This window comes from Perognathus longimembris, chromosome 8 (genome assembly GCF_023159225.1).
Source record: "Perognathus longimembris pacificus isolate PPM17 chromosome 8, ASM2315922v1, whole genome shotgun sequence".
NCBI classification, from domain to species: domain Eukaryota; kingdom Metazoa; phylum Chordata; class Mammalia; order Rodentia; family Heteromyidae; genus Perognathus; species Perognathus longimembris.
The window spans coordinates 46192643-46201084 of NC_063168.1; the positions used below are offsets into that span (position 1 = coordinate 46192643).

The 8442-nt window shown below is 44.6% G+C and overlaps 1 protein-coding gene across 5 annotated transcripts in view; it reads right to left on the reverse strand.

Annotated features, from left to right (window-relative positions):
- Window positions 1-1012, reverse strand: part of Socs5 (suppressor of cytokine signaling 5) — a 39153-nt gene extending 38141 nt beyond the window's left edge. For 3 of the 5 annotated variants that reach the window (XM_048352985.1, XM_048352982.1, XM_048352984.1), the window contains exon 1: window positions 233-724. The gene's annotated coding sequence lies outside the window, so the exon portion shown is untranslated. Of the gene's footprint in view, window positions 1-232; window positions 725-857 lie in introns of those variants that run through there. The other 2 variants (XM_048352988.1, XM_048352987.1) reach the window with 1 other exon arrangement.
- Window positions 1013-8442: the final 7430 nt, after the last annotated feature.

An 8442-nucleotide genomic window follows, 5' to 3' on the forward strand; every position in this document is an offset into this window, starting at 1 on the left:
AGGTGCTCCAGTCACTTCCCCCATCCATCCAAGCTTCCAGGTACCCTCCGTCACCTCCCTAGGCACCTTTTCTTCTCGACCTTGAGGACCCTCAAGTCTGAGAGGTCACTTAGAGCCCCAAGTGACTTGGGCCAGTGCCCCCCCCCTGCAGTCTCCCCCGACCCACCATGACCCCGGGGACCGACTCCCTCCCACTACCCCGGGACGACCCCTTTCCCCTGAGGCGCCCTACCTTTTTCCAACCAGAAAAGCAATTCTTCAGAAACGCCCCAAGAACCTACTGCGTGTAAACTCCCACTATGCGCGGCACAGTGCTCACGGGCTCATGGCCCGGGCTTGCCTTCCTCTTCCCGGCCGGCCCATCCCAGCCCGAGGGCCGGTGCTGCCTGCGCCGGGGTGCGGAGGCGCGGGCCGGAGGCGGCCGGCACCGGGCGCAGGCACCGGGGTGAGGAGGAGAGGCGGCCGCTAGCCGCTGCGCGGGGGGCCGGGGGCAGGCAGCCGGTCGGGCGACCGCGGGGACACTCACCGGCCGGGGCGCGCGAGGCGGCCTCAGCCAGGGCACCTGCGGGCGGGCGGCAGCGACCCGGACGGCGCAATCACCGAGAGGGCCAGTCCGGCCGCCCGCCGGTGCGTCCCGTCCCCACTGACTGCCCAGCCGGCGCAGCCTCGCCTCATCCGGACCGAGCTTGGGGACCCCAGCTCGGGCCGGATGCCCCCGCCAGCCCCCACCCCTTCCCCGGCCGCCTCCCCCACTTCACCCTCTTCCCCTCCCCCCTCCCCCCAGCCCCCACCGCAATGGAAAATACCTCCCGGGGCGGGGGGCGGGCGGGGGTACGCCTCTCTGAAGGGCAGCCTACCGGGACCAATAGCAGGCGGGGTTTTGGAGGGGCGGGATTCCCAGCGGCCAATCCGGAGGCGTGTAGGTGAAGGCCGTAGGAGGAAAGCGGGGAGCGAGCTGGGGGCGGCCGGGGAGTCAGGGAGGTCCGGCCGTTTGGGTGCGCGCAGTGCACGGCTGCCATTTTGGAGTCGGGCAACTGCGACGGCGGCCGGGTCCGGCCGGGGGGGGGGAAAGGAGGAGCCAGTCAGGTGGGCGATAGGTGGTCACGTGGTCCTGGGGGCGGGGTAAAGCAAGCTGCGGCCTGAGGGGAGGGGAGAGGGTGGGGGCTCGCCAACCAGGCTGCAGAGCATCACGTGGTCACCGGAGGGGCTAGCGGTGGGCTTGGAGGTAGGGACGGGAGGTTAACGTGAAGTGGAAGCTGGGAGAAGGCTTTGTGCCAGCTTTCAACTGCGTGAGGGAGAAGGAGAGGGAAATGCTGAATGAAAGGCGTGATTGCGAGGCAGGAAAAATGTGAATGAGTTTCCCTAGTTCCCTGCAGGATGGAGTCACCCAGTCACCAAATTCCGAGATCCGTGGGAAATCGGGCGTCTCGTTTCATTCAGGTATTCCCATCCCTGTCCTTTTCTCAAGTCATAGTGTGCTTTCTCTTCCTTTTTGCTTGCACTTTATATGGAACACCCCCTCCCCGAAATGGCTGGGAGGATAAAGGAAGAGAAGCTGCTCCGTGGAACTGTGATGTCTGCCAAGACTTGCCTATGTGACCTTTATTTCAATTCACGTCTCAACTGCAGTTCTATCAGAGCGAGGGCTCCTGATAGGTTATCAATGACATCCATATGACCAGGTTCAAGGTTCATATTTAGCCCTTACGTAATCTCTTGTAGTGGCTTCTCTGGATTGCATACTTCTTGAAGGCTTTTCTGCTCCCCCTTGTATCTTTTGCCCCATTTTTTCTTGACATCTTTCTCTTGGGTTAATTTTTCTCAGTCTGTTCTTTCTTGACTCCTTCAGAGCCCCAGGATCTGACCCTCTGCCCTCTTAGGAGGCACAGTCTTTAAAGCACACTAGATAATCTATTCTGATAGACTTACCGGCTAAATATACATTTAATAAGGTTCAGAACTCCATATGTAAGTGCCTTTTGGAGAGCTCACTTGCCTATTAACAAGTGTCTACGTTGAAACCCGGAGCTTTTGAAGTTCACAAAACCTGCCCCTTTTCTATTCTTACCTTCTTTGACACTAATACCATCACTTACTTTCCCAAGGCAGGAACCTGCAACTAGTTCCAGCCACTTTATCTTTACTCCAATACTTACCTCCCCTGTCTGTTATACTTTGGATCTGGTGTCTCCACTAAAGGCCAGTAAAGCGTGGTTCCCTAGCTTGGCACGTTTGGAAAGTCGTAGCACTGTAAAAGGGTGGGGCTGAGTTAGGGGTTTTAGACCTTTGGGACCATGCTCTTAAAGGACAACATAGGACCACATTTCTTTTCCCTCTTCTACTTGCTGACCATGATATGAGCAGTTTTTCTCTGTCTTAAGTTTCTGTCATGATGTGTTGCCCCTCAACAAGGTGTGTAATCAATAGGTCTGTAGCAATATGGACTAGAACATTCAGAACTGTGAGCCAAAATATATCTTTTCTCATCATAAGTTGATGAAAAATGTTGTTACAGCATGGAAAGCTAACTCAGTACCCCCTCCTCACTTTATTGTGTCGATTATATTTACACTGAATGTCCTCTCCTCTTCATTTCCTCTGCAACTGCTACATTTGTGTTATTTATTCATTAGGCCAATATTTACAGAGCACTTTAGTATGTGCCAGGCTTTGTTTGAGATACTCAGGATATCATGGTGAACAAAACTGACACGGTTGCTGAGTGGGCAAGACAAATGGTACATGAGTAAATTAATAACTAAAGAAGATAAATCAGCAGTCTGAAGTGTTATGAAGATAATAAAATGAGGAAGCCTATCAGAACCTCCCGAAGCTGCCCAGTCCTTCACTACCATTCTGAGCCCCTGTCTTCCTTCCTATCTTTTTCATGGTTTTGGAGAGATTGCGCTTACCTTTCACCTGGAGTTGTAATGTTAACCAGCTTTTTGTTACAGTTGCCTGAGTGAAAAATCCCCCAACTAGATGGTAAAAACTCTTTGAGATCAGGAATCATGTTATACATTTTTATGCCCATACATAGTCTTGGCTTAGAACAGGTACTCACACGTGAGTGTTAAATTAGTTGAGGAGTTCCCTGACACCAGAATCAGTCTACCACCAAAGACTCTACAGCCCAAATCAGAATAGCAAGGTCAAGGAGCTCTTCCTACTTGAGTGCAATGGCAGTGATGCCTGGATATAGGGGACAGCACTACAAATGACATCACTTTTTTTTAGTACCTTCTGGGCCTAGGATTCCATGATTCTGTGTCCCATGTGTGATGGCTTTACATCATAAATACTGCTTTACTTGACAGTGCCAAATACATATGAGCAATTTAAAAGTACTCTTTGTTTCAGACCATGAGTTTCAAACCCAGAGAACTCTGGGTGAGTTCCAGGATAGGTCCTGCAAGAGAAGGTGGCAGTATTTCCAAGGCCTTGGGTATTGCACCTCAACAGAGAATGAAATGTTGCCAGTTCCATCATAGTTGTTGTAATTAAATCCAAGTTCTGGCAAAGGGTGGTGCATAATTATACAGTATTATTATGGTTTTTATCATTATTAGGCACCCAGCTGCCCAGCCCAGGAAACCACACTAGTAAAACACAAAAGCCAAGCTCCTCTCCCAGTTGGCATGGGACTGTACCAGGTGTATTGGCACATAGTCTCACAGCTCCACATTCATCAAGATGAGCTCTTCTGTCCCCTTTTTGGCAAGACAGAATTTTAAATGAATGGAAAGAGGAAATGTAAAGAAGACCTTTGCCACCATCTCTGAATCAAATTCCTTTTTTTAATCTCTCCAGAACAGTTTCTTCTCATCTACATATTTATTGCACAAATCTTCATCTTTGTTCTTGACCTGCTTGCTTCCTAGCCATCATTCTACATGTCTCCTGAGGATATTTGACACTGAACTAGTGAAGGTGCTACAAGAAACAGAAAGTGTCCTTACTTTCAAGAAACTTACAGACCAAATAATTCAGAAGATATAGTCAGGTTTGAAACAGGCTGCCATTTATTAAGCACCTATGCAATGCCATGCTGGGCATTTTCTCTTAGATTATCTGACTTAAGTAGATTTCATTATTATCATTTTCCCCATTTGGGGAGGGGGGGTCTCTTTTTTTGGTACTGGGGATCGAACCCAGGATGGTACACTTGCAAGGCAAGCACTTTGCCACTGAGCTACTCCCAGCCCTTCATTATTATTTTCTATAGGGTCACCAAGACTTGGTAAACAACAGACTTCAGATTCTAACAGAAACACCTATATTTGGTAATTGTATACTCATAGTGGATTTGTCCACATTGGTGGCTGAATATAAGATCAGATTTCACCTCTTTCTATCAAATAAAAATTTTTATATCAAGTAGATTTTATGCTGAACACTGAAAGGATATGTCAGAAGTGATGCTGAGGGAACAGTGCCAAATAAGGGCAAATTGGCCAGATGCCTAAAATCAATCAATAAGGAAAGATTTCTTGTTCAGAGATGAGTCATATATTCTTCAAGTAACTTTATTGTCTCAGCTACTCCAAGTGAGGAAATCAACCCATGTGGTATGGGGTTGGGAAGCAGTGGCTGAGAAAGCATTGTGGAGGCCAGATGTTTGGGGAGGGAATAAATCTTTGGGTGCAGAACTCGCAAAATGTCCAGTAAACTGGCACATCCAGCCTTGTCTTCTGACACAGTCAAAACTGCGGCAACTTCTCTGCTACCAAAGCACTTATTGTATCTGGTGTGTAAAGAGCCAGTTCTCCCCCTCAACAATAACAACAAAACTGTATACATGAATATACAGAAAGAAAGAAAAACCACACCCCCAAAAAAACCTTCCCATTGCTTTCTTGTAATTTTATTTCATGTTATTTTTTTGCTGGTCCTGGGACTTGAACACAGGGCATACGCGCTGTCCCCTGAGCCTCTGTGTTGAAGGCTAGCACTCTACCACTTGAGCCACAGCACCACTTCTGGCTTTTTCTGAATAGTTTATTGGAGGAAAGAGTCTTATGGACTTTTTTGCCTGAGCTAGCTTCAAATCATGATGCTCAGATTTCAGCCTCCTGAAGAGTTAGGATTATAGGCATGAGCTACCAGTGCCTGGCTGCTTTCTTGTAATTTTTAAGCTTACAGTGTTGTGCAGGGAAGTTCACTACTGTTGGTTTTTAATGATTTTATAAAAATTTTAAAATTCAGTGAAACACTCATTTTAGGTATACCAGTTTGATCTATTTTGAGACATATATTTCTTTGTAACCACCATAATCAAGAAGTAGAATATTTCTATTGCCCCCAAAAAGGTCCCTATGCCTCCTTACATTAGGAATTGCAGTTCAATTCCTCCTACCTACCACCCTCCCCTTTCTGGGGATCAAACCTAGGGCCTGTGCATACTAAGCAAGTGCTCCACTATTGGGCAGTACCCAGCCCTCAACTTGGATTTAGATAAACTTCAAATGTAGATCTTCTGGTTGGACCTTGTTTGTGAAGTCTACATGCATATTTTCTACCTCTTGTTTCACATTTCTAGCTAGATGTTATAAACAGACATCTCAAACCAAACTCAAACAAGAAAACTCATCTACAATTTCCTTTCCAAGCCATTTTTCTGTACTCTCCAGTTTGGGCAAGGTAATCATCATCAATCAACTCATATGCTCTAAAAGATTTTTAAAGAAATCTTTTCTCCTTCTTTTCTACCTCCCAAAGTCAACATGTGAATCTAAAGCACACAAACGCATTCTATTTCCACTGTCCTTACTCTTTTATCTTGCTTGCACAAAGCAGAAGACTCGTAACTCCTTTCTTCATGCTCCAATTCATCCACCAATCTGCCACTCTAATTTTCTTTTGGAAACCCGATCTGACTATTTTAATCTCTAGCTTTTATGGGCTGCCCCACTACATGCAAAATGGTACTAGAAATCATTTATAATACTGCCCTTTCTGGACATTTTCCCTTTCTGTTCCTTATTATATGGAATCCTCTATAATTGTCACTTTTCTATGCTTCTCTTTAAATCTTTTCCTAAAGTATACCTTCTTTCCCACTTGAAAACTTCATTTTTCACAGCCCCATTTAAATTTCTTGGCCTCAGTAAAACCTTTCCCGACCTCATGCCCATATATTTATCACACTAAATATGTAGGACTGTGAAATAGGACAGAAGCTGAGTCAGATCTCATTTTAAATGAAAAATTTCATTGGTTATTTTTGTCTTGTCCAATATAAGGCACAAAACCTATTTGAGCCCCAGTTATTTCATTATAGAATTATTATTTAAAAAAACAATTGTACTTACAATCTTGGTGGATTTTAAGTACCTTGAGTGCAAAGCCAGTGTCTGGTTGTTTTCCCTTCTCTCCAGCATAGGGCCTATGCCTATCTGTTCCATAGATTGGCTTATGACAAAAGTTGCCATTTTTCGAGAAATTTATTTTCCTATTTATTCTTTCAGTTAAGCCTCTTAATCAATTTTGTGAAATGTTTCTTTAAAAGCCATTTATTATGCTGTGGACCCAAAGGAGTAGAGAATGAGAATCAATGTAATCATAAACTTTATAAAGGCACATTTATGCCCACAGCATGACTTTATGTGAAGGCAAACTATTGAGCATGGCAAATCATTGGTTTGCCCTTACTAGCCCACTGTCTTTGTATATCTTAATATCATTTCATCAAGTTCATAATAGGAAAATAAAAGTAAGACACGGAAAAAAATAAATAAATAAATAAAAGCCATTTATTCATGAATCTTCATTTTCATTTGTAATTGTTGTCTTTAAAATTGGTCACATAAAAATCTCTAAAAAAAACAAAATTTTGCTGGGCACTTGGTGGCTCAAGACTACCTACTCAGGAGGCTGAGAAACGAGGATTGCAGTTCAAAGCTAGCCTGGGCAGGAAAGTCCGTGAAACTCATATCTAATTAACCACCAGAAAACCAGAAGTGGTGCTGTGGCTCAAAGTGGTAGAATGCTAGCCTTGAACAAAAAGAGCCCAGGGAAACTACCTATGGAGTGTAAGCCCCATGACTGACCAAAAGAAAGAAATAAACAAAATTTTATCTGTGGTTCATTTTAGAGGTTTCTTTTTCCAAAAGCAAAAAATCCCTTTTTAGAAGACAGGTCAGGTGGCTCATGCTTGTAGACCTAGTTATCTGGGTGGCTGAGAAGATTGCAGTTGGAGCCTATCCTGAGCATACAATTCAAAAGAGCCCATCTTACACAATAAAAACTGAATGTTGTGGTATGCATCTGTTATCCCAGGTATGTAGGAAGGATAAATAAAATCAGCATCCAGGTGGTCTGGACATAAAGATGAGACCCTATTTTAAAAAAACAAAAACAAAAAAACACTAAAACCAGGCACTGGTAGGCTCATGCCTGTGATCCTAGCTACTCAGGAAGCTAAGAAATAAGGATCACAGTTCAAAGCCAGCCAGGGCAGGAAAGTCTGTGAGACTTTTAGCTCCAATTAGCCACCAAAATGCTAAAAGTAGTGCTGTGGCTCAAGTGGTAGAATGCCAGCCTTGAGCAAAATGCTCAGGGTCCAGGCCCTGAGTTCAAGCCCTAGGACTCACACACACACACACTCACACACACACAACCATAAAGCAGTAAGGGCTTAAGGTATGGCTCAAGTGATAGAAGCACCTCCCCAACAAGTGCCAGGCCCTGAGTTCAAGCCTCAGTACTGTCCAAGAACCAAACTATATAGAGCCATTATATGCCCAGCTATCTTCTAGGCACTTGGCCATACATAGATAAGTAAACATCTTAAGACTAGCCTTATGGTGGAGACAATAATCACAAATCAACATGATAATATATAGTTACAAAGTGCTGCAAATAGCAAGAATGGTGATTAAAAAAAAAACACAAAAAACTGGAGTAGTCAGGGTAAGCCTCTCAGAAGCAGCAGCATTTGAGCATCACAGATACAAGAGGTTGCACCCAAAAATCAGGTGGAAGAACATTCCAGGCAAAGGGTCTGTCACTGACAAAGTCCCTAAGGCAGGAACAGGAACTAGAATAAGGCCTTCATAGCAAGGAGGAAGCCTGGATGGTAATAGGATGAAAATAAAAGAAACATGTCATGTAGGGTTTTGAAAATTAGTGAAGTGTTTGAATTTTATTCTAGTTATAATAGGAAGCCTTTGAAGAGCAGGGATGTGATATCATTTGTTGTTTCTAAGTGTGTATGAAGAATGTGTTCTGGGGACAATGGAACAGGGGATTAGAAGGCAGACCAAAGCTAACAATATGGTCCAAGCTAACAATATGGGTGGTCAAGATTAGGATGGTGGTGCTGAAAATGATTTGCTCTCCAGGGGGAACTGAGACATCTTACTGTTTTAATGAAGATAAAGGAAAGTTATTAAAGGTGAGTAATAAGATGGTTGAAAGCTTAGTGTATAGAATACCAATTCC